Source organism: Rhipicephalus microplus, chromosome 6 (assembly GCF_043290135.1).
Source record: "Rhipicephalus microplus isolate Deutch F79 chromosome 6, USDA_Rmic, whole genome shotgun sequence".
NCBI lineage: Eukaryota > Metazoa > Arthropoda > Arachnida > Ixodida > Ixodidae > Rhipicephalus > Rhipicephalus microplus.
Window position 1 is genome coordinate 186,053,845 of NC_134705.1, and position 25,438 is coordinate 186,079,282.

The 25,438-nt window shown below is 45.3% G+C and overlaps 2 protein-coding genes across 7 annotated transcripts in view; one reads left to right on the forward strand and one right to left on the reverse strand.

Moving 5' to 3' along the window:
• Window positions 1-25,438, reverse strand: part of LOC119168255 (uncharacterized) — a 523,033-nt gene that overhangs the window by 250,462 nt on the left and 247,133 nt on the right. The gene's annotated exons all lie outside the window — the stretch shown is intronic.
• LOC142765731 (XK-related protein 6-like) overlaps window positions 1-25,438 on the forward strand; it is a 281,750-nt gene that overhangs the window by 147,906 nt on the left and 108,406 nt on the right. Inside the window, exon 2 of the mRNA XM_075867242.1 lies at window positions 14,992-15,093. The gene's annotated coding sequence lies outside the window, so the exon portion shown is untranslated. The remainder of the gene's footprint in view (window positions 1-14,991; window positions 15,094-25,438) is intronic.

The following is a 25,438-nucleotide window of genomic DNA, read 5'->3' on the forward strand; positions in this document are numbered from 1 at the left end:
AAAAAAAACGACCGGCCAACAAATACAAAAAAAATAAACAATGACAAAAAACAATAAAACCGTGTCTGTACACTTCATCGTGATGACCAGCTCTGAAACCAATAAATGAGTTCATCCATTCGTTCGAACTTTCCGAGTAAGCTTTGTCTCGTGTGCTCAAAAAAAAAAAACTTTACTGGTTATCCATTTAAACAGCGTGCAATGGCTGATAACTTTTTCTTTTGCATTCCTGTCAGAACTGTAACGAGACACCAAGAAGGCCAGTGACCTTTTAGACATGTATTTAACCGTCTACACAGGGTCGAGCCGCGGGACCCAATAAACAAAGACAAGTAAAAGATGCGACGTTTCGAGAACTTCTTCAATTACACGCACAGCGCCCTTCAAGGAAGCCTTGCCGCTGTCTATTGCCCCGTTCAACTTTGCCAGCGTCGCTTTTTTTTTCTTCCTTTTTTCCCGGGATGCACTCGAATAACGCTGACTCACCACACCCGGAGATCGTATTACCGCACGCCAAGCACACCGCTTTCCCGCCAACCATCTCCTCTCGAGACAGCGCTTCCAACAGACGCCGCTTAAACGTTCGAGCAGCTCCGATAAAGACGCCGACGACGTCGAAACGCCTCTCGCGCCCCATGTCGCGTTTCTATCGCTCTATCTCCCTTCGCTTCCCTCTTTCTTCGTTTTGTGACGTCACCTCGCATCCACTTACCGTACTTCGACTTCTCGGAGTTCCCTATAGAGTGTCCTGCTCACTACAGAAGGCTTGCGTGTATTGTTCCGTCCCCAACTGCATCTTTGTATTTCTCAACATCTCGCAGTAACATAGAAGAAATTTGATATCGCAGATTTTTTCCTTTTTTTTCCCATTTGACTTATTCATCGATAACACCAGAGAACATTCGCTGTAATGCTTTGAACTATTTTATAACGAAGCTATTATAGTCTCACCATGTGCCACGGGCGTCCCCATCATCGTAGTAGTAGCAGTAGTAGTAGTAGTAGTAGTAGTAGTAGTAGTAGTAGTAGTAGTAGTAGTAGTAGTAGTAGTAGTAGTAGTAGAATGTGATTACTAGCAGTGGGTTTACGACAACACGTGACCCTGCTAGCGAATCACATACACTTTCTCGCTCCCAGCTTTACTGTCTGACGGTTTTCACGGCGAAAAACAGGCGTTTTTTTTCATCACATAGGTTTTTCTCTTTTACGGCATTTTATTTGTTTCGAAATTGAATTGTTTCCCTCGCCTTCCCCAATTTTGTACTCTGCTGTCATTACCTTTACTATTTATTTTTTTTCCATTCCCAATTTTCCTGCACTCTCGCCAAAACTCGCGTACAGTCACTATCAGATTTCAGCCAGATTGGCACATTTTGAAACCTCGGTCCAGAACTTTCCTTTCATCGATATATGTTAAATATTTTTTTCATACCACCCCGCCCCCCCCCCTTTTTTTTTCTCCGTCCCTTTGCGATGTATTGCCAAGCCACGTTTATATACAATCTCCTTCTTCCCTATAAGACACGAGTCAACCAAGCCATTTATTAAGGTGACAACGAACCAACAACGACTAGATGGCTCTTACAAAGCAGTCCTTCAACAAAGAGAAAGAGAGATGGGAGAGGAGGGGGTTCACCGAGGACATCAACGATTCAATGTCGTCGACTCAGCACTTCCCCCTACTTTTCCACTTCTTCGGGACGATGAAGAAAAATATCCCGCCATCCTTTCCTAAATTCTTTTCCCTTTACCAATATTTTTTTCCTTCACCCCAGCAAGTCGCGAACTACTTCGAAACACACACACGCATCGACTTGCGGTGAAAAACAGGGCGGACAAAAATCTATCTATGGTCTGCGTCACCCATTATGTACATCGTTTTCATTATCGGACACGAAGAAGAAATGACCCCCTCCCCCGCCGCCTCTCCCTACTCGAAGATAAATTCTAAATGGAGAAAATAAATATAGGGAAGTGGGCACGTACTAGAACGAACCGGAGCATCGTATACAGGGGATGGGGATGAAAAGGGGGAGTTCATTAGATCTTGACAGATTCGAGAGACGGATTCTGGGGCTGCCGGTCCGCGAGAACCCTGACCTCCTTATAAGGACGTAGACTCCCCTCATCCCGTTTTCGTGTCTCGATAGTATCCTCGCGTTTGATATCCTTTATACTTCTTTATGAGGAATAAAAAAGGGAACAACGATATATCGACCGAAAGAAGAACTCAGACCCGCGCGCCTCCCTATCACGACATTAACGGGAGATGTATGGGGAGAACGGGGAAGACACGTATCCCTCATTTATAAAGCTCCTCTGGTCGTGGGAGAAAAAGGGGAGTAAAAATCTCGCCACGACGGAGTTGATCCCCTGAAGAAGGGAGTGAAAAGAGTGTTCGTAGGCAGAAGGAGCGTGGGAAGGCAATAACGATGTGCGTAAGGACGAACAAATGGGTCTGTGAGTGTGTTTTATGTACAAAGCACTATACTTAAGGAGATCACGACTATCATGCAAGATTTGACCCTCCTAAAGAGGAAAATAATAATAATAATAATAATAATAATAATAATAATAATAATAATAATAATAATAATAATAATAATAATAATAATAATAATAATTGTTGGGGTTTAACGTTCCAAAACCACCACATCATTAGGGAGACATCAATTACTAAAACGTACCTAAATCTAAGCACACAAGCCTAGAGCGTTTTCACCTCAGAAATGCGGCCGCCACGACCGGGATTCGATCCCGCGACCTGCGGGAATGCACAAAGAGGGGAATAAAAAGGGGGTTTATTGAGAAAAGCAGGCGATGAAGGTGTGTACGGGGCATTCAAGTTGCCCAAAAAAGGGGAAAACGTGTATTAACTTGATAAAGCGTTGCCGCACAACACATCGCAACGAAGCTGAACCTCGAGAGAAGGGAATGCAAAAGGGAAGAGGCCGGAGCGTCAGCGGGAGATCTATAGGGAAGAAAGGAACGAGCATTTCGTTTACAAGACCGTGGAGAGAAGTCCGCGTTGCGAGAGTATTGATCCCACGTATAAAGAAAAAAAATCAAAGAGGGCGGTATTCGAAGGAAAGACGTATGAAGAGGCATCCCGCACAGGGTGGGTCGCACAATGACGACGACACCGCAAAAGACGATCACTCGTCAGAGACGTTTAATATACGCCGAACCAGCCGCATTTACAATTCATTTGCAGGCTGTAAGCAACGACAACACAAAAAAAGAGTATATCGGTCTTTTTTTGTCCTTGTTCTCAGAGAATTAAGAGTACCAAAATGATCAATCGATCGAGGACGTCATGCAGGTATAGATACGTGTATACGTAAAAAAAATGACATGAGTTTTTTTTTTTTTTTTTTTTGCCTCGGTCAACAAAGAACGCTGAAAAAAACGTCGAGTGGAAGTTAATCGCTCACTCAGAGACACTTCTGGTCAGTTTTCGAGCGTTTAGGGAGGATGGAGATGGTGCATTTACATAGCGAGGATATAGCGATGCTGTCGCGTATAATGTCCGAGTTGCCCGATCATGATAGTAAATTACAACCCATATATATATATATATATATTTTTCCTGCACTCCCACCGCAAACGTCCGAGATACATTTCAATCGTTTTTTTTTTTTTCCTTGAACCCAAACATGATTTCGTTAACAGCTACATGTAAAGGGCGTCTACTTTTACGAGTGAATTCCAATGCGAAACGTAATATTGAAACATTTATCGATGTCATCGATACTTTGCGAGACAACTGCACGATTCCGTGCGTAACTGTTCGCAGAACACAATCGAAGTGTACATCGAGGAAAAGACGTCAAGCACGATGTCACAGACAATTTTTTTTGTTTCGTTTCTTTTTCTCACAACGAATCGTTAAGCGAGTCGGGCCGGTCTGCTCTCGAAACCCATCGAAAAAAAAAATCACCAACTCTATATAGGAAAAAAATGAAAAGAGTGGCATACCTCAAGCTAGAGAGTTTCTGAATTTGATTAATTGATTTGTGGGGTTTAACGTCCCAAAACTTCGACATGATTATGAGAGACGTCGTAGTGGAGGGTTCCGGGAATTTCTACCATATGGTTTCTGTATTTACCATCGATTTATTAACTAGAGCTGAAGCCTGCCGCAGGATAACTGTGAAAGCCTTGGGGCGAGTTATTCTGCCGCTCTCACATTCAACACTTCTTTTTTATGAGCAAAGATCTCAAAATAAATCACGGTATGACCGTAAGCAACACCGGCACAACGATCAAACGGTAGAGTTACATGACAATACAGGAGAGGGACATTAAAGGCTGGTGTCTATGACCACTGCCACGCGTGACGCCTTGGCCAGAATGGGCATGACGTCTAGTAGTGCATTCCTTTTCTTATAAGCATCGTTCTTCAGCCCGTGTGGGGCTTCGTGAGGCCTGCAGTCACTTTGTCGCAAAACGAAGTTCAGCAAAAGTTCAGCAGTATCACTTCCCCTCCCCCCTCTCCTAGGCTGACCGATTCAAATCAGCCCACGATATTCCTAACGAGTAATTCTGTTATCCAAAAGAAAAGCCAGAAGATACTGAAATAAACAAAGCTGCAAGTGGCAAGAACGAAAGTAACGGTCAAATGTGCTACCCATCATCCCCATGGTGGTTGAACGATCGCAGCACCACAGTTCCCTCTAGTACGTAATGAAGAAAACTATACAAGTCAAGTGTGGCCTTCGAGATTGTCTGCGGCTGCGTGCCAAATCTCGGAGGCCACGGGCCGAGAAGCCGGTGACATGGTGGCTCAACGACCGCAGCGCTACAGTTCCCTCTAGTACGTAATGAAAAAAACTATATGGGTCAAGTGTGGCCTTCGAGATTGTCTGCGGCTGCGTGCCAAACCTCGGAGGCCACGGGCCGAGCAGGCCGGTCACATGGTGGCTGAACGACCGCAGCGCCACAGTTCCTTCTAGTACGTAATGAAGAAAACTCTATGGGTCAAGCGTGGCCTTCGAAATTGTATGTGGCTGCGTGCCAATCTCGGAGGCCACGGGCCGAGCGTCGGCCTGTCACATGGTGGCTTAGCGATGCCAGAGCCACAGTTGCCTCCAGTACACAGAGTAAAGGAAACTGTGGGTCAGGCACGGCCTCCCACCAATGTCGGAGGCCATGGGTCAAGCAAGCCCGGTCAGCCTCTCCCGTTTCGAGAAGAAACTTTGGGACGCTTACGACGCGAGCACATCTTACAAGCGAAAACAAGGACATGTTCAGCTGCTCTCACCTACGTTGACGAAGACGGACCATTTGTAGTCAGGCACGGAGATGACATCACATGGAAGAGATAGAAAAAGAGAAAGAACATGTAGACCAATCATACAAGCTCAAGATACGTATATATCGTTCTTTTTTAATAAATTCTTGCTGGGCGACTAGGTGCAACACGAAATGTGCACATTTTGATACCACAAGCTCTACGACCATGGTATTAAATTGTGTATATTTCGTGTAGCGAGCGGCAGTGATAAAATATATTTGTAAATCTTTCAGCAACAATTGTAAAAACAACCTAAGTGTATGTCTAAATTATTGCACAGTTAGCCACGCCGTGTTTCTTCATGGCCCAAATTGAACGACACCCTCAAGTTGCACGCGATAGGCATATGGCGTGGACACCTGTGTTCGAAACAGCCGAAACTTTCCACGTTCAACGATTCTTTCAACGCGGCACTGCCTTCTCAGCAGCGACGGTGTGTAACAAAATGTTTCAACCAGAGGTGATACGAATAGGACGTTGAGGCAGCAAAGATGCTTATATTACCATTAGTTCTTTGTTTCGAGTATTTTCATGCCAGTAGGGCACGCAAATGACCAAACATGTGTTGCAGATCCAAATAAAGACACCATGTCGCAAATGGCTAATACAGATACAATCTACGTGGAGCGTGGGACAAGCGCTATACCTCAAAGCATCACTATAATGCATGTACGCGATGCCGGGGCCACAAAATGCACACGCTATATACCTGAATGCATCGAAGCTGCCCGGTATAGACGTCTACACTCCCCACTCCTTCTCACCCATACGCTATCACGGACTTGACTGTCCGTTAGATGGATTCCGGTGGTCGTGATTAAGATAAGAGACGTCACGTGAGCGGCCGACAACAATGCGTGATAACGGGAGGAAGAGGGGGTGTCACGCGATGCCCTAACCACTGACAAAGGGAGCGTATACAAAGCGAACCAGGTCGGACAGGTGTCGGATATGGCCGCGGCCCGCGCGTCCTATGGCCCGCGCGAAATACCGCGAACAATGCAAGCGTTCGGTTATTCTCCTCGGTCTTCTAAGGAGTCAATGCCGTCAAAGCCAGGTTAGACGCAAATCCGGTCGATGTGTGCAAGAGCTCTATAAAGGAGGCCGCACGGGGCCAGCACCACATAGTTGCGTGCACTGTTTGTGCAGCACCGCATAACTGTGTGCTTTCCCATACAATGTTCATCTTGACGACGAAGAGTGTCTGCCATAAGAAAACGTCGACCTCGGCTGAACAAAACGCGAGGCGCTTGATCACGCTGGGAAGTTGACTGACTATATTGAACTGTTACTGCTTGGAAAGCGGGTACGGTGCTTCACCGTCGACCCGAAGGTAGCGGGATCGAATCCGGGCCGGACGCCCACATTTGGATGAAGACGAGATGCGAAATACCCGTGAGAATAAATTCAGCAGCGAGTTAAGGCACTCCGCGGAGGATGGAATTTTCCCAACAATCCACTACAGTGTCCCTCAAAATCATGTCATTGTGTTAGGACATAAAACTCCAAACACTACCATTGTAAAAGAGAAACAAATTCCGAGCAATGCCAAAAATATAAAAAAGTCCTCTCAAACGTTTGTCACGAGATTATCACTGCAGTGCACGTTTGGTAGTAGCTGACCCACATTGCTGGTTTCTCGTATCTAATGAACTAACGACTGTCACTTTCGCTTACACAACTCCTTTCTTTCAGCGTTTTTTTGTTGTTGTTGTTATTTTGACCCCAAGTTTCTAAGCTAACAGCGAAGCATAAGCAGCGCATAGATTTACATAGCTTGAGAATACACTGCTCGACAAAAGGTCTGGCACGGCGACATCAAAGTGTAACCGGAACAGTTCGGTGTTTCCTTTTTGTTTAATTTTCGGACGAACTATTCAGCACTCTCCAATGTGCCTTTTTAGCAAAAAGAAAATAAAAAAACACAGACACACGTAACACGTCAATTACCTTTCCCGCTACAGACTACCTAAGCGGCGCAAATACGAGCTCCAGCGGCCAGATCACAGCGAACAATGGCAAGGACGAGTGTTTAAAAAGAAAAGAACGGTAATTCAATGCAAAAGACAGGAAATAAAAAGAACTTAGACCATAAATGAAGACGCGGTACAGTGCAACAAGGTATTTTTTTTTCAATTTAAAAAATATTCTAGAAGCAGTTGCAACATATAACCTTGCTTAACTTAACACAGGTTAAGCAAGCGAGTGCACAAAATAGTAAAAATAAAAGGCTATACGTAATAATGCCTTCATTTTACTGCACTAGTAGAAACAGTCAGTTCCTCGGCCTGATTTGCTCCGGTCTCTCCATTTGGTTTTTTTTTTTTTTTTTTAGCCGATCCTAACATCATCCCTTACTTCTGCCTCAGCTAATTTCAGTTGTTAGACTTTCTAAACCGTGTTTCTCCTTCTTGCTCGTTTCATGACGCTTAGGATAATCAGCACGGCCTCCGTGTTAAATGGCGCGTGGCAGTTAAACTTAACCAAAAAAACAGGCTAGCACTTTTTCCCATTTTCCGTCTCGCCTCTGTAACAACAACACACGCAAAAAAAACCCTGCCAGTTCAACGCCGTCACATCAATCGCAACGCAGCTGCAAACGCGCGAATGTACGTGGTTGGCTATATAGCGAGTACACGTGGTGTCGAAAATGTATACGGTTATATTTGAAATACGCGCACGCTTATTCATTTAAAGTGCCAATATGGTTGCTTTATTATTATTATTATTATTATTATTATTATTATTATTATTATTATTATTATTATTATTATTATTATTATTATTATTATTATTATTATTATTATTTACTGTACTTAAGGAACAGCATCATCATCATCAACATCATTAGGATCATTTCGAACGTTACAATCTTCTTCATCAGCATTTTATTCTATTTCTTCTCGACGCTAACCTACGTGGCACCTACAGCCACTACTACTACTACTATTACACCTTAAAAACTCTGGTTACAGTAGTATTTAGCTGTAGTAGTAGTAGTAGTAGTAGTAGTAGTAGTAGTAGTAGTAGTAGTAGTAGTAGTAGTAGTAGTAGTAGTAGTAGTAGTAGTATGTGGTAGCGGCAGTATATAAAGTAGCCGTATAGTACGACAACGCAAGAAAGCAGACTCGCTTTGAAAAATTATATAAGGGCTCGTTTTTCCGTGTTTTTGACAGAATATTATTAAGATCTAACAGACAGTAATGCAATAACAGACAGTTACTGTCTGTTAGATCTCTCTCTCTCTCTCTCTCTCTCTATATATATATATATATATATATATATATATATATATATATATATATATATATATATATATATATATATATATATATATATATATATATATAAGGGAAAGTGATCTCACAGCACATCAAATCAGGCTATATAAACCATCGAGAAGCGCTTTCTTTATTTCTTCAGCTGGCCTCAGCATTAGGTGGTAATTAACGACCCTAAAATAAGCTGCCGCACAAGTAACTCTGTTGCTCTTTTGAATCCCTCCTCTCTCTCTCCTCCCCTATGTCGTTCCTCGTCTCTTGAGCTAGGCACTACGGGGAAAGGATATTGACTGCTAACGCGGAGGAGGGCGCTCCATTAAAGTCCAATTTGCTTCGAAGCTTAAACGAAGAATATCCGTAACTAGGCTTAAACTAGACAGGAGCCGATAAAGCAGGACTCGGCGCTATCAATGCCGGTTTCACAAGAGCCAGCAGCCTTTGCGGAATTGAAATATCTATAAAGGAAAAAAATAAAAGATGCAGAATAGATCGGCGACTGGCGAGGTTCATCTTACACACAAAAAAATACAGAAAAAGATAGAAAGAGAGAAGAAAAATTCGTCCCAACCGCGGAGAATGAGTTTGGGAAACATCTAGACTTTCTTTACTTAAGAACTTCGCTCTTAAAGGTGTCTAAAAAAACCCCACAGTGGACCTTAAAGTGTTTTTAAGGGCCTTTTAGAAACATTCTAAGGTGGGAGGGGGTCTTTTTGAAATCCATAAATGACCCTTAAAGGTTAACACTGGCGGTATTTCGAGGTAAACGGATCTCAAAAGAAAATTTGCCGGTTACGTTCCCTTACACATTTCCGTCATTTATTCCCAAATTACAGTCTTGAGAGATGCGCTGATTGTTTCCAAATGAATTTCAAAGATTGCCTCGAAAAGCACACTCGCTTTCCTGAATTACTGGCAACACTGTCTCTGTGACGTCACGTTTGGCATGTCAACGGAAGTGACGCAGCCGATTTCATCGCTACTTCGGCCGCTAGAGCATTTATTGTGCTGGCCACAAGGCGGCGACGGCGGCGGTGTTTGGCACGGATGTCGCACGGCAAAACCATTTCTTCCTTTCTCCGCGGTGTTTTGCCGGCGCTTCGCTGGTCTGGCTTTCACTGCTTTCATAACACGCACCGGCATGACCAGTATACGGCCTCCGGTTCTTACGAAATAGTACGTCATACGCAGACAAGGCACCGGGTCGGGTTTCGGTTTTGCATCTTTTCGCTTATTAAAAATTAATTTCGAATTTCCTGAGCATTTCAGCTATTGGGCTTGTGACAAGAGTGTCTCAAGAACATTAAAAACACCATTACCTTGACATGGTCGAAAAAAAAAAAACGCCGGAGTTAGCATTTAAATGAAAGACCCACAAACAAACAACCCTTGAAAGCACAAACAACCACCCCGTTATTCTCTCCTAGCGTTTCCAGTCTTCTCCCGCACGATTCGTGACGTCACACAGTCTGTTCACGTGACATCACGGGGAAACGAGCTTTCAATTGGTCCATACATACACGAGGAATACCATTAGCTGGACATGGTCGAAAAAAAAAAGCGCCGGAGTTGGCCTTTAAATGAAAGACCCATAAACAACCCTTGAAAGCACAAACAATCACCCCGTTATTCTCTCCTAGCGTTTCCAGTCTTCTCCCGCACGATTTGTGACGTCACACAGTCTGTTCACGTGACGTCACGAGGAAACAAGCTTTCGATTGGTCCATATATGCACGAGGATCACCAGTACAGCGAATCGTTTCCAACCCCCCTATGCCATACAGCCTCACCGCCGTTCTTCGTTGTCTCGCATGACTATCATGTGCGTTTTGTGCGATTGCGACTGCGCGAGCGGTATAGACCCATTCCATGTTTGTAAACACAGGTTGGCCGACGTCGACATTGTGGGTAAAATTAAAGCGACGTCCGCACGTAACTTCCGCCATAAGCGCTGAGGGCTGTGATGACGTAAGTTCCGCCATAAGCACAACGCCATAAACGACGTTGTGAGACGCCATAAGCGTTCTGAAAGCCATAAGCGCTGCAATCTGCGATGTGCGCCAACAAACAAAACAAAGTTGCGAGACACGACTCATATCCAACCGCGACGCAGCTCGTCGGCATACCGTTTTTCTTTTTTTTCCTCGTTGCTTGACTGAGAACAACACCACATGCACCATTGAAAGCTTAGAAGAAACTGCGGTAGGCAGAGCGTCTTTTGCCTACCAATACAGCGCCACCGCATTTTCGTGACGTAAGTGTGTTTAGAGAGAGTGGTTAATGATCTTAGAGTACTCGGGAGAGCTGTGCGCCGTCCCCAAGTCCACTCACGCCATCTTATTGCGTTTTTAGTAAGTTCGGTGGAATTTGTCAATATAAAAAAGCGTTCAGGACGTCTTGAGGGGCTAGTTGGTTCATTCTATTCAGGTAAAAATTGCGCTGAAATAGAAAGGACACCACAAAGAAGGAACACTTAAACAGATCGAGCGCAACTGTTTAAGTGTTCGATCTGTTTAAGTGTTCCTTCTTTGTGGTGTCCTTTCTATTTCAGCGCAATTTTTACCTGAAAAAAGCGTGTCGACGTAAAGCGCGAAACGTTGATATGCCCTATACGCTTAGCGTCGACACGTGTTCCCGTTCCCACGTGTTTCGTGAAGGAAAGAGGGGCGAGGAGAAGACATAACGCCGGTATAGAAGGTGTGTGAAGGCGTGAAAGAAAAGCACTCTCTTGTCTTCGTAACTCTTAGCGGTCTAGGGGCCCTCTTAAAAAAACATACGCCAGCCCAAAACTGTGACTCCAGGTAAAATGAATGTAAAGTTAGGCGTTATGCAACTGTTACGTAAACCTTGGAGCAGTAACACATACATACACCTCTATGCGACCCAGTTAATCATTCATCAAAGCAAAATCATTTTAGAAAACAACTTGACTTTTATTTCGCGCTTACTCAGTGATTTTCTATCTTGCCTCTTGTTTTGGAAATGCCATCCTTGTGTGTTTATATACGTTGTGTATAAAAACATCTTGAAATAAACAGTTCTTAGTCTGCGCCATGTGTCTGTAGTGTCCCTAATTTGGTTTTGTAAGTTAAAAGCGCGATAATATGCGCAACCAACTAGCCCCTACAGCTGCTCTTATACCCACCCTAATTCCAGCAAGATCCATTACACTAAAGCTAAAAATGTTTCATGCAGCCTAAACTACAGCAGCCGAAATAGTAGCCCTCGGTGCCGCTCTTCTGTTTGTTGTAGAGCAGACACCTGATTCGTGGGCTCTCTTTTGCGCCAGCAAAATAGCCATCCAAAACATAATCCGCTCTACGTCGGAGCTCCAAAGAGCATATCGTAGCGGAAATCAGGCAAGTCCACCATTAAATAATTGAAACAGGGAGCAAGTTCATATTCTAGTGGCTGACTAGTCATACTGGCATTCAGGGCAACGCCCAAGCGGACGCTGCTGCCCGATCCGCCCACGACGGTGTCAGTAGCGTCACCATTCCCCTTTCAAGATCCGGCGCCACACAAAAGCTTCGTGTGCAAGCCCGTCGTCTAACGTTAGGCCTATGGCATTCACCAACATTCACAAGTAAACGGCTACATAGACACCTTTGACCCTGACCTCTGGCTACTCCTGCCAATCAGCCTATCGTGATGTGAGACTACCTTGCTGGCCCGCCTGTGGCTTGGAGTGGCGTCAATTCAAAAATACCTATCTATTCCTTTCTGACTGAATTGGCTGACAGCTCGTCGTGTGAAGTATTCGGGTGCAGCGAAACATTCGCGCACGTTGATATGTGGCGTTTAACGTCCAGAAACCACCATATGATTATGAGAGACGCCGTAGAGGAGGGCTCCGGAAATTTCGGCCACCTGGGGTTCTTTAACGGTGCACCCAAATCTGAGCACACGGGCCTACAACATATTCGCCTCCATCGAAAATGCAGCCCCCACAGCCGGGATTCGATCCAGCGACCTGCGAGTCAGAAGCCGAGTACCTTATAGCCACTAGACCACCGCGGCGGGGCAACAGTCGCGCACGTTCTCTGTGACTGTACTTGCTTCAACCGGACTTACAAACTGACTGTTTGCCGACAAAGTTTTCCTTCTTAGTGCTCTGATAGTGTGCCAGTCACTACACTTTTTGTCACTACTGCCACAATCTCTCCTTCTTCTCTTCCATTTTTTTACACCCATTACGCGCCTCCCAAAACACATGTTAGCTAACCGGAATCGTCTTCTGGTTAACCACATCCCCGTCTTTCCCACTCTCTCTCTCTCTTTCTCATCACCCGAAGACCTTTACAGTATGTATTTAGAGGCAATGTAAAAACAAGGACACGTATTTCCTTTGCTCTTTTTTTTTTTTCACTAAGCCAACACAAGCTTTAGTGCTTACGGTCCCCCCAACATAAAATTACCTATTTCTCAATCAGGAAAACAACAGCGACAATATTAACGGGGATGGAACGGAGCGAAGGCAAAGCCAAACGCAGTCATCAGAGAAGTCAGCATCACGGCTGACAAGCTTACTTGAGCTGGCGTTGGAGTATAAATACAGGATGAAATCGAAGAAAGAGAAATATTTTTACGACGGTCGATGTGTCACCTTCGTAAAGGGGGGTGGTTCGAATTAACCACAGGCGAGTCCGCAAATGCGCGAAACAAAAAGGCGATAAACAACGAATAATGCTAAACAACGAATAACAACGATAAACAACGAATAACAACGAAAAAAAAAGAAACTAGATCGAAAACTTCTACGCTGTGGTCGACAAGGAAGCTCAAGGAGCCAATGGGCAGAAAAAAGAGATATGACTAGGGCCGGATAGAAGACGGGCCGGTCATAGCACGAAGAACCGAGACACGTTATAAGGTGAGCGCTGTGAGAAGAGCCAGGCGTGAACTGAAACAAAAAAGAAGGAAAGGCCGGTTAAGGGTCTCATTTCACGCCTCGCTGAGTTCCTGAATTAGGGGATTAGGCGCTCCCGCGGGAACCCTGCCGAACAGAAGCACGCCGATCAACCGTGCGAAAAGAAACGGCATACATCACTGGCTCCGTGGTGGGGGTGTGTGGGAGGTGACGGGAAGAAGAAAAGGATGGGGGGAGAAGGGGCAATTACGGACTCCTACAAAATGAACTAGAACGCTACGAAAGAAGACGCTGGCGCTGGACAGAAGCGCCGCGGCAGCAAATAGTGGAACAAGGACGAAGTAATTGGGTAGATGATTGCAGAAGGAGTCGGGAATTAAGAAGCAGGCAAGAATGCGGAGGGAGGGGCGGAGGAGGGAGGGTCGACGAGTGTGAGGGTGTTATTCGAGGGTCAGGGTATACATGTGAGTGCGTATAAGCAATGAGCAGCGCTTGGCTAAAACTTAAAAAGGGCAATATATCGGAGCGAAGGTTGCAAAGGATCGATACATCGACTGAGAAAAAAAAAAAAGGGAGGCCAGCGCGTTCAGGTCGGCTTAGGGAAGTGCATAAGGACCAACATAATGCGCTGGCCAACAAGTTGCTGTGAATCCAGAGTTATTCTTTAGCGCATTTGGCGCTTTTTTAAGAAGACCCCTATTTTAGAAATCAGCCAGCTCCACGTAGCGGACACTGGTGAAATAGAGCAGTTGTTAGCTTACAATGAACCCTTCAATTCGTCAATTACTTTTGATGATTGTATGAAGGCTGGGTTCAAATGAAGTCAGGTTGAATGAACTTGAATGAAATGGGTTGATTAACTGGTTGACTGAATTGGAAGTGGCGGCGGCAGGTGGACGTAGTGGTGGGAGTCGTGAGTACGTAACGTCGCCTACCCGTTTCCGATCAGGGTGAAGGCCCCCGGACATCAAATTCTCGACTATAAGAACTGAATCTCTGTCAAAAGAGCAGTGACACCACCACCAAACGAGAATCAACGGAACCTTTTTTTCATATACAGTCGTATTTCCATTGCGTTGGTTCTGTTTCTTTATGCTTGTCCAACACTGACGGTTTTTTTTTTTTTTTTTGCACTCAGTCGATCAAGTTGGCGAGGCTGCTGCGCATCATGCACACTACCCATACTCTCGTATTCATTATAAAGAGTGGGGAGACGCCATGAGTGTCAGTTGAGAGTAGCGCTTCCTGCGGTCTTCTGTCTTGTGGTGTCGTTTTCCACTAAAAAAAAAAAAACGACATGCCATGAGGGACCTTGACAGTTTTTGTGAACGTGTGAAATCTATATACTTCAAGCGCGGATTTCGTGACGCCACACCTCAATGAGTAATCGCACTACCTCGAGCTTTCATGCGCCAAGCCTCACTTCAGCAAAAGTATAGCATACTTTAGCGCCGGTTCACTCTAATGCGCGCGTTAACGTAGGCTTTTCACTTAACAGCCGGGCGGCACTGCACCTGTTAACCATAGTTACGCGATTGTTCTTGCAGGTCTTCGGTGAACAAACGTGAACCTCGAGTGCTGGCGTGCGAGGATCGTCCGGTGCAAGCCGATACAAGTGGCTGCCTATCCTTTGGGGATCTCAAGGAGAGGTAAGTGATCCACGAAGCAGTCAGGGACGTCTTCTACTCTTCTCCAACGCGAACGATGTTCTGCGCTTCACTACTAGGGTACCAAAAAAGTCTGATCGAATCGATTGATTAACTAATTGAATAATTACTTGAGTGAGTGAGTGAGTGATCGATCAGTGATCACTGCTAGTTGAGGATATAAAGATGCAGATAAACGCAAAAATTTCGCTCTCATATTTCGTAATACTGTCACACATATCTACCAATGTGGACACACATTAGATTAGCCCTACAACAATACACGCCAAAATTCAACGCGGAAACGTGTTTCTGCCTAAGTACGTTGGCTGAAAATGCTGCGCTTACCACTGGAATCGCACTCAGCCCACTCTAATACTCTGAGAAAAAAATGCACCGCTGTAACAACACTTATCAGCCTCGTGAATATACCCGATATCGCAATCCGTTAAAAAAAAAATGCCTTCTTCACAACATTCAAGAAGGGCATGGTTAAAATTTTCGGGAAAAAAAAAAGAAGATATGTATCGAACATTTTCAAGCACAGTGACGAAAATAAGAAACTAAACGATGTGACGCGTCTGAAAGTTGGGCAACGTTTTAATCTGTTGTTAAAACCCAATCCTCCTCACCCCTATGCCTCCTCTGAACCACCCATGATGACAGAAAGATTCGTCTGGGCGAAAATTTAAATCATAAATTAATAACCACATAAAATAACAAGCCCTCTACGCCGAAGTATTGAAGGCTGACGCCATCGTGGAAAATTAACCATCAAACGAACGTGCAGCTGCGACGAAAGTTATTTGCTCAACGAACGCCTTCGCGATGCAATCTATCGGACAGAAAAGGGGAAAAAAAATAGACGCATGGCCAACCAGCAAAAAACGCCGCTGTCAACGTCAGCAAAAAGCCACGTACACCGTTCGTCCAGATCCCTTTTTAATAGGCACCAATCCGGTATCGTTAGAGCTTGGCCCCGTTTTTCAACTTCCAAAAACAAAACAAAATTAAACACTCCAACTCGAACAATGAGTATTACGGGTCCGTGCGTGCGCCGAAACAAGGAAGTTCTCCAACGACGATCTCCTATAGTGTCTTTTCTTTTTTTACTTTGCAAATTTTCCTCATTATCCCTACACAGCTTATTGCAATATGACCAACAGTTACATATTTTTTTCTGTTCTTGTTTCTTTTTGTGCTCAGCGTTAATCTGGTATCGTTTTAGAAACACCCAGAAACTCGGCCGATGAAATCGTAGTGACTCGCAGTAAAGCGGCTTCGTCCTCGTGGACGACACAGTTTTCACGGTGAATTCGGTATTTGTAAACTTTAGAGCTAACCAACCATTTCCGAGTTAACTTTGCTGAAGTTCAACTTACTAGTCTTTACAGGGAACGTGTCAGCGAAAAAAAAAAAATCGGCAGGAATGTCCGTCTAATTGCCGGCGCGAAAAACTCCCGGCGTCCTCAGTGGATTCACCCATGAAAACTCGCAAAGCCATTTAGGCTCGAAGCTCGTTAGAGTGTGGGTCACTCTTTCATAGTAGTAGTAGCATGTTGTAGTATTAGCCACTTCTATTTAGATTCAAGAATTGCTCACGAGATGTCGTTTTGTGTATATGTCATTGGTTAGTGGTTTTTTCGTATAGGAATTCTCAGCACATCTCTAAGCCTGCAGAGGTAAAACGGGGGCTTAGGCAGGGGTGCCCCCTGTCACCCTTATTATTCATGATGTACCTACAAGGATTAGAGGCAAAATTAGAGGGAAGTGGACTGGGCTTCAACCTCTCTTTAGTCAAACAAGGAAAACTTATTCATCAGGCACTACCAGCATTAATGTACGCAGATGATATAGTGCTAATGGCCAACAACAAGCAAGATTTGCAGAGATTGATGGACATCTGTGGTAATGAGGGAGATAGGTTAGATTTTAGATTCAGTAAGGAAAAATCAGCAGTCATGATTTTCAATGACAACGAAGGTAGTGAGCTTAGAATACAGGAGGTCACGCTAGAGATAACAGATAAATACAAATATCTGGGCGTATGGATAAGCAATAGGACTGAGTATCTGAGGGAACACGAAATATACGTGACGACTAAAGGTAACAGGAATGCAGCAGTCATGAAAAATAGAGCACTGTGGAATTACAATAGGTATGATGTTGTGAGAGGAATATGGAAAGGAGCCATGGTTCCTGGGCTGACGTTCAGCAATGCGGTCTTGTGCATGAGATCAGAAGTTCAAGCAAGATTAGAAATTAAGCAACGTGGAATAGGTAGGCTTGCTTTAGGAGCTCACGGGAATACACCAAATCAGGGAGTACAAGGTGATATGGGATGGACATCATTTGAGGGCAGGGAAGCTAGCAGCAAGATAAAATTTGAGAAGCGATTGAGAGAAATGGGGGAAGAGCGTTGGGCTAGGAAGGTTTTCAGCTACTTGTACATGAAGAATATCGATACAAAATGGAGGAAGCGAACCAGGAAGTTGACTGGTCAATACTTAGAAAACAGCAGGTGGCCAAACCAAAAAGAACCATTGGTTAAGAAGAAAGTGAAGGAAACGGAGACTGACATGTGGAGAATGGGCATGATTAAGAGGTCCGCACTAGAGATCTATCGAACTTTTAAGCGGGAGATTTCCAAGGAAAGGATCTATGATAATACTCGGGGTAGTTCTCTACTGTTTGAGGCCAGGACGGGAGTACTGCGAACCAAGACATATCGGGCCAAATACGAAGGGGTAGACACAGTATGCAGTGCGTGTGGAGAGGAAGAAGAAACGGCCGAACACTTGATAATGTTCTGTAAAGGGCTTAACCCTATAGTTCAGGATGATGGCGCAGAGTTTTTCAAAGCACTGAGATTTAGGGACAGCGAGGGCAAAATAGACTTTAAGCGGGTAGACTTAACTAGAAGGAGGTTATCTGATTGGTGGCTAAAGTCAAGGCACGAGTGAAAATTAAACCCTTCACTGCGAAGTACGAATCCTCAACTTCATTATTTAAAGGAAAAAAAAAGATAAATGTAATGGTTAGTTCACTAAGTATTACGGCTAGGTGGCGTTAGCCGCCGCCCGATCTAAAGGGTACAGCCACATCCATCCATCCATCCATTGGAAATAATATCACTGGATGGCGTTAGTGGTTTTTTCGTATAGGAATTCTCAGCACATCTCTAAGGAGTGAATGATAATGGCGGGGGGGGGGGGGGCGAAGCTTTCGTCCATCCGTATGTCACAGACGGACGGACTGACGGACTGACGTTTCGCCCCACTATACATGATTCCCTCAGTGGATATGCTGCGATTTTTTTTTTTCTGGTCACAGCATACCTAAGAATTGCCCACTCGTCTACCTCCTAAAGCCTTCTGCTTATAACCGAATTATGCATGGCCTCCAGGATAAGAGGCATTGAAAGCTTTTAGCACCCCACGTGGTTCTTGACAGACTCCGTGATCGGCCCCCCTTGGCCAAGCACCGACACCATGTTATAGCGTCATCACGTGACGTCACGGTCAAGTCATGATCACGGTGAAAATTTAGCCGCAATGCGCCGTTACAATAGAGGCATATCGCAACGCCGTCGTGCGATTATTTTTCGCATCGCTCCTGCATACGCCGACGATTAATTCGCACGTTGGATGAGACGCCTAGGGCTTCCGTTGTAATGAAAATGATACTGATCATATAGCAAGTTCTTATCTGAAAACTAAAACACAGAAGCACGAAGCGTCGATAGCGGCACAGTAATGAAACAACTATCGACGCTATCTAGAAACGCGTTTCAATCATCTATTTTAAAAACTTTGATTTTTCTTCTTGAAATTTTTTTATATGTCATTAAGGTCGCATGCTCCATCTGCCCGGTATAAGTTTCTACGGCTATCTCTGATCATTCAAGAGATGACAAGCTTTCACTTTCATATACATCCTTGAGTAGTACAAAAAGACTACCCCAGAACCGCGTTAATCTACAGAGGGCATACGCATAAATCATACGAATTGTAGGGTTTGACGAAAACTCGTCTGGCGAGGAAAAATCCCGTTTCAAAAAACGCACACTCGCACACAACATCGAAAAAACACACAAACGAAACAACCAAATCGACATTTCATGCCATTACAAGGCACCTTTACCAAGGAACCTATATTGGGAACTGAAACGTCGATACTGTTTTTTTTTGTGTGTGTGTGTGTGTGTTTCTTTTTTTTTTTTAGTTTGCGAGCGCACGTTTGCCTGAACCACGCATAAACCATAATGCTTACGATATCCACGAGGAACGCTGTGATCCCAACAGCCCTCGAATACGTGCATAGAAACGATTATGGGGGATTCGAAAACGAGCGTTAGCTGAATCCCTTCAGTGAAAACAGTCCACCTAAGTGGGAAAATAACTCTACTTGGGTTATGATAACGCGAGCAACTTCGAGAAAACGGGCGGGGAACGTAAATAATGCATCCGCCACCGTGGTAAGAGTGAGTTCAGGCCGAGAGTGGCTTGGGAACAATTTAGGCATAAATTGAATAGGTAGCAATCAGTGGTACACCTTGCTTAGGCGACGACGGCAAGAAAATAAAGGACCATTGTTCAAGAGAATGTCGAACAAGAAGAGGGCACGCGAATCTAGCTGTAGAAAAAAAAAACGCTTTTCGAAAGCTCCGTTCTGCACTTCTCAACACTATAGGTTGTTCGTTTATCATCGTGAGTAAAAAAAAAACATTCCAAACGCTCGCGCGATTTCATAATCCGGGAAGTTTACGGTGCATACGGCAAGGACCACTATCATGGAATGTTAAAAGTTGTCTAACAAAAGTAAAATACGTTTGCTTCATTGTATATCATAATGTAGGCTCTTAAGTGCTACTAAAGATACATAAAAGTAGAATAATAATCAGTTCAGACTGATAATTTACATATACTGTGAATTTGTGGTGTCGTTGTTTCCCCCAATGCCAGACATTTCATATTTAGATTTCCCATCGAGATCTCCGGTGGCAATGCGACGCATTTCAGTGTGTGTGTGTGTGTGTGGGGGGGGGGGGGGGGCTTCGGCCATACTGCCTCAACGATATGTTATCCGCAATGCTTATTCTCTGGCTCCTTCAAAAAACAATGTAATTCCCAACAGATAAAAAAGTACATAGGCCCTACTACAGGCAACATCAAACTCTATGACGTCACGGCGACTGGTGCGAGAACTTGAAGTAGCGTCGCCTCTGGCGTTCACTTTTTACCCGTTCTCTCGTTTACAGAAGAAGAGTTAAGGTTGGTGCACACCGGCGACTAGCAGCGGTCGCGCGACCATTCGCGACTGGCGACCAAAAAGCGACTGATGTTCACACCGACAGAGGCTGCATGCGAGCGACCGGAAGTCGCAAAACCGGAGAGTCACGTCCGGATCTCGTTATGAGCGAGAACTCCTGAGACCGGCGCGATCAGCTGATCGCCGCCAGCTGAGTCCGTTCTCGCACAGCGTTCCCAACAGCGTCAAGTTCGATTCAAGCGAAGAACAAGACAATTTCAAGGTGCTGATGCGCTGTGCCATGGTGTCAGCGCTGGCATCACAGATGCCTCCAAAGAAAAAAAAAGCCGGTAGTGGATGTGACCATCCTTTCGATCGCGGGAGTTGACCGGCCATGCAAGCCGCCTGCCTTCAGAGCTGCGCTGACACGACGAGGAGTATTTCCGAGAGTCGTACGTATTCAGAAACCATCCTTAAATTTCCCTTGACTTGCCACAGCCTACAATGCAGCACAAATGCGTCTCGAACGTGGAGTCCTAAGTCGTTGCCAAGGCATGAAGTACAAACGCGTTCCAAACACGCTGCGTTGAATGCGCTGACAAGTCAAGTTCAAGACAAAAAAAAGTTTCCGAATACGGGGAAAAGACAGTGCACAATTTATTTTCTCTTTACTTTGACGGTGTTTAGCTTCTTGCGAATGCCACCACGTAAATTCGACACTTTGCTCGAGTTGCTGCGGCCCGCCATCTCCAAGCCAAGTATTCCGTGGTGGCCATGGTGCCACAAACCCAGAGGAACGCACTCGTTTGTATCTGGCGGCAGGAAGCCAGCGCAATGAAAAAAAAATTGAGCATCGCTGATTGGTTAAGCAGCTTTGCGACTGCAGTCGCGCGACTGAAAAATCGGTCAAGAAGCGACTGGCCAACGCAGTCGCTTTGCGACCGTTTGCGACCGTTCGCGACTGGTTGCGACCAGTCGCAAATGGTCGCGCCACCGCTGCTAGTCGCCGGTGTGCACCAGCCTTTAGTGACAGTAAAAAAAAAATGGAGTGGCTGGAGCGCTATCCCAGCCCTAGGCAGAAACATTGTCCGGGAAAAGTCGCAGTTTATCTCTCAGTCCGGTTGCTTGCAGGAACCGCCACAACGCCCTCAGAGCGGCTCGTGATGTAGACGGGGTAGGTCCCAAGCATTCGATCCTACGACTTTCGGGTCAGCAATCGAGCACTTGACCACAACACCACGGCTGCGGGTAATCAGTAGATGAAGTCATGTAGGGCGGTACAGGACATACAAAGGAATGATACGTAAAATTAACGGAAATGGGTGTTACCGGACAGATTGGCCAGTAGATTACGGCAGGAAGATCAGAGGCGGCTTCCTCATGTTAATAACATTGCCGAACTAGAGAGAGACAGTGAGAGAGAGATAGAGAGAGAGAGAGAGAGAGAGAGACACTCGAGTGCGAGAAAGGAGGAGAGGTGAGACAGATTTGTAGCATCCGGTTCGTTACCCTACACTAAGGGAAGGGGAAAGGGAAATAAAAATTGGAATGAACGTCGAGAGGAGGTGATACGTTGTTTTAACACGGCGTGTTTCTCGGTGTTGTTCTGATTGTAGTGAAAATTGGGAGGCCGATAAAGGTGCAGTATTTCGTTCGTTCTCACACCGAAAAATGTAACGCATGCGCAATTGTCTCGTAAATTCTTAATCTTCCTCACACGGCGCACATATAGGCCTCGACTGCATAGAAGTCAATGCCGCACGGCATTTGGGGCTGGCCTATGCATTGATATTCCGGACGCTGCAGACGTAGAAAGCGTTCGCAGCGTCCTGCGTTCGCACAATTTAAGGAGATACCGTATGCGCGTCATAGCAATAGCGCTCTGCCATTGGTGGGTATGTCTATTACAAACGAATGCCGCGGTCGCCACCAATTTATTTTTATTGCTACGCGTGGTAGAGCTTCATACGCCACTAGACTTACACTTTTATCCGTTCGTAACGATTTCTTCTTAAGTGGACTCCGAGAAACGCAAAAATGTAAGCAAGAAACGCTATTCGCTATCATTACCGCCTTTTATAACAATCCCCCGCTACTCCGGGAAAGGAATATGCGTGTAATATTTAATGGAGTTCTTGCTGGACAAACACCACTGGCTCCTTTAAAAAAAACGCCGCATTCTTATTTGCTCACCGTACTCCCAGATGAACTAATCGAGCGCCTCCCGCTGCTTCCGGCTACGAAAGAACCTCGCTCTATTTTTTTTCTCGCTCTCTCCTAGCAACCTTCTCTAACAATCTTCCCCACGAAAAGTATGTCTCAGCCGAGTTACGCTTCTTCTCTCTTCCTCTTTGGCTCTATCCCGTTCCAATTTGCCCAGACCAGTCGCTATATGTAATCGAACGTTTCCTGTTCTGCGCGCTAACAAATCTCTTCTATTTTTCACTCATACTCTTCTTTTCCTTATTTAGCAATCTACTCTGTATACTTCCCCTGTCTATTTACTCTTTCCCACTCCGTCTTCCTCTAACTAATGCTCTTATTTGTTCAATGCACTCACCATATCTAATCGAACGCTTCCCGTTGTGCGCGCTAACAAAAGCGGTCTCTTTCATTCCCCTCGCACTATTATCCTCGTTTGGCAATCTACCTCATCTCTCTCCCCTCTTTCCAACATTGCCTCTCCTTTCGCTCTTCCTCATCAATTCTTGTTTGAGACAACTTCGGGCGCGCCTAATGACGTATCTAATAACGACAATAAGAAGCGAACGTGTTCCTACGCTGTGCGTTTTTTCTTTGTTATTTCGACCCGTGCTCCGAGCAGCTCTCCCTCCGCCGTCGTCGCGGGTAATTTCATTTACCAGCTTCTTTGGCTGCTCGCATATTTCTCCTGTCCCCACGGAGAAACGCCGCCGCTGCTTTCCGCTTTCGTCGTCTTCTGGTTGAAAAAAATGTGTGTGTGCGCGCACGTGTGTGTGTGTGTGTGTGTGTGTGTGTGTGTGTGTGTGTGTGTGTGTGTGTGTGTGTGTGTGTGTGTGTGTGTGTGTGTGTGTGTGTGTGTGCGAGTGTGTGCGAGTGTGTGCGAGTGTGTGTGTGTGTGTGTGTGTGTGTGCATGCGTGCGCGCGTTTGTGTGTGTGTGTGTGTGTGTGCGTGTGTGTGTGTGTGTGTGTGTGTGTGTGTGTGTGTGTGTGTGTGTGTGTGTGTGTGTGTGTGTGTGTGTGTGTGTGTGTGTGTGTGTGTGTGTGTGTGTGTGTGTGTGTGTGTGTGTGAGTGCATGCATGCATGCGTGCGTGCGTGCGCATCTTCCTTTTTTCTAATTATTTCACACTTATTTACTTAACCAAGCGAAGGTTTTCAAAGGGATATACAGATTTCCCATATGTGTTCGTTACACGTATAGTGAATTTCTCCCGAAATTGCATTCAGCCATCGCCAGCACCTACCTGGCGCCACGCCATAGAGGCGCCCCCTTTTTGGACGAAAGCCTTATATTCCTCCCAAATCGCGACGTTTGACCGTCAGTGACGTAAACGCGAGCGACGCAGAAAATCGCAGTATTGGCGCCACTCACACATCGCGATCGTGACGCCACGATGGCGTAACATATTGTGACATTGCGCGATGAATGACGTCAGCGCATGAGGACGACGTTTATTCGTACGTTTATTCGCTTCGAAGAGTCGAAGTGTCCGCAAAATCACATCAGGTATCTCAAAGAATGAAAAGAAGGACACGTCGAGATGCTATACCCTGCGACCTTCTTCGAGATAAGGACTTCTCATCTGTGATGCAAGTTTTTCACCACTGCTTCCCTCACCACTACACTAGTTTGTTTCTTCTATCATTATTTACGCTTCTTGCAGCGGCGCCACATTTTCTTCCCTTTATTTGTCTCTCTTTATATATTACTCCTTGTATGGCTTCCGTTGTTAATTGTTCAGTTCCTCTCTCCTTCCTCGACATCGTACTCGACCTCATTATTTTGCTCGGCGCTTCTCTTGTGCCCATCCCGCGTCTTTACAGGGTCACGCTCCCCGGGGCAACCTGCTTCCTTTTCGTCCGCCACTTCGTTACCAACCCCGTTCATTGTTACTTCGGCACGCCACCGCACGTGTCTTCCGGGCACTGGGCTTCGAGAGGCTGTTGACGTTGTTTTTGGCAGTAGATGTTTGTCGCTTAGTGTTTTATACAACACTTACTGTAGTGCGCAAACAATTCTTTGGATAAGCGACCTCCATCAATTGCAAAAATCTTGGGTCCATGGCCAAAAGGAAAGCTACAAGCCACTGCAGCACGTGCAGTCGTTCACTTTCTGGAGGAATCAGAAATAGCTCAAAAGTACTAAACAAAAAACAAATGTTAACCGCGGTATGTTTCAAAACAGTATTTTCCTGCATCACTACGATATTTTTGGGAAAACCTTTCTGAAAACATGTCAGTATTTAAGCGACAAGATCACCTTAGACGTTTTATTGAACTTTCACGTTTTTGTGTGAACACTTAGATTGGCGTGATTACTTGTGTGGATTTCTTTTGTTTTGTTTTTTTACAAACTCAGTGTGGTGCGGACACAGTTCTACGCAGTGTGGACTCATTTTTGTGTGGTGGGGACACTCAGTGTAGAAAAACGTGAACTTATTGCGTAAGTGTTGTGCTATGTACATATGTATAGCCTCGCGTTTGCTACTGAATGTGCGATGTTGACTTTTGTGCAAGAGAAGAGGAGTAGCCGGCGCCACGCATTGGCACCAACCTCTCCTTACAACATTTATTAAAAAAAAAGAATGGCGCTGCAACCGCTCAACTACAAAAGCCCCGCATAGAGAATGTACCAACACTCTCCTCCATATCCTCTCCAAAGTGTCCAACCCTCCTCTGCCAGGTGTCTGAACCTTATCTATATCCTCTCCCGAATGGCCACCATGCGGGCGCCGGCCCTAACCCAGCTCGCGCCACTTTCCTATCAAGAATGCTTGATCACGATGATTTTACGCGCGATGTTCGTGGTGGCCCGAGAGGCGGGAGAGGAGGGTGCGCAGCGCGGCGGCTCGCTTAAAAGAATGGCGGTACTTTCCTAAAAGTACCCAGGGGCGTTAT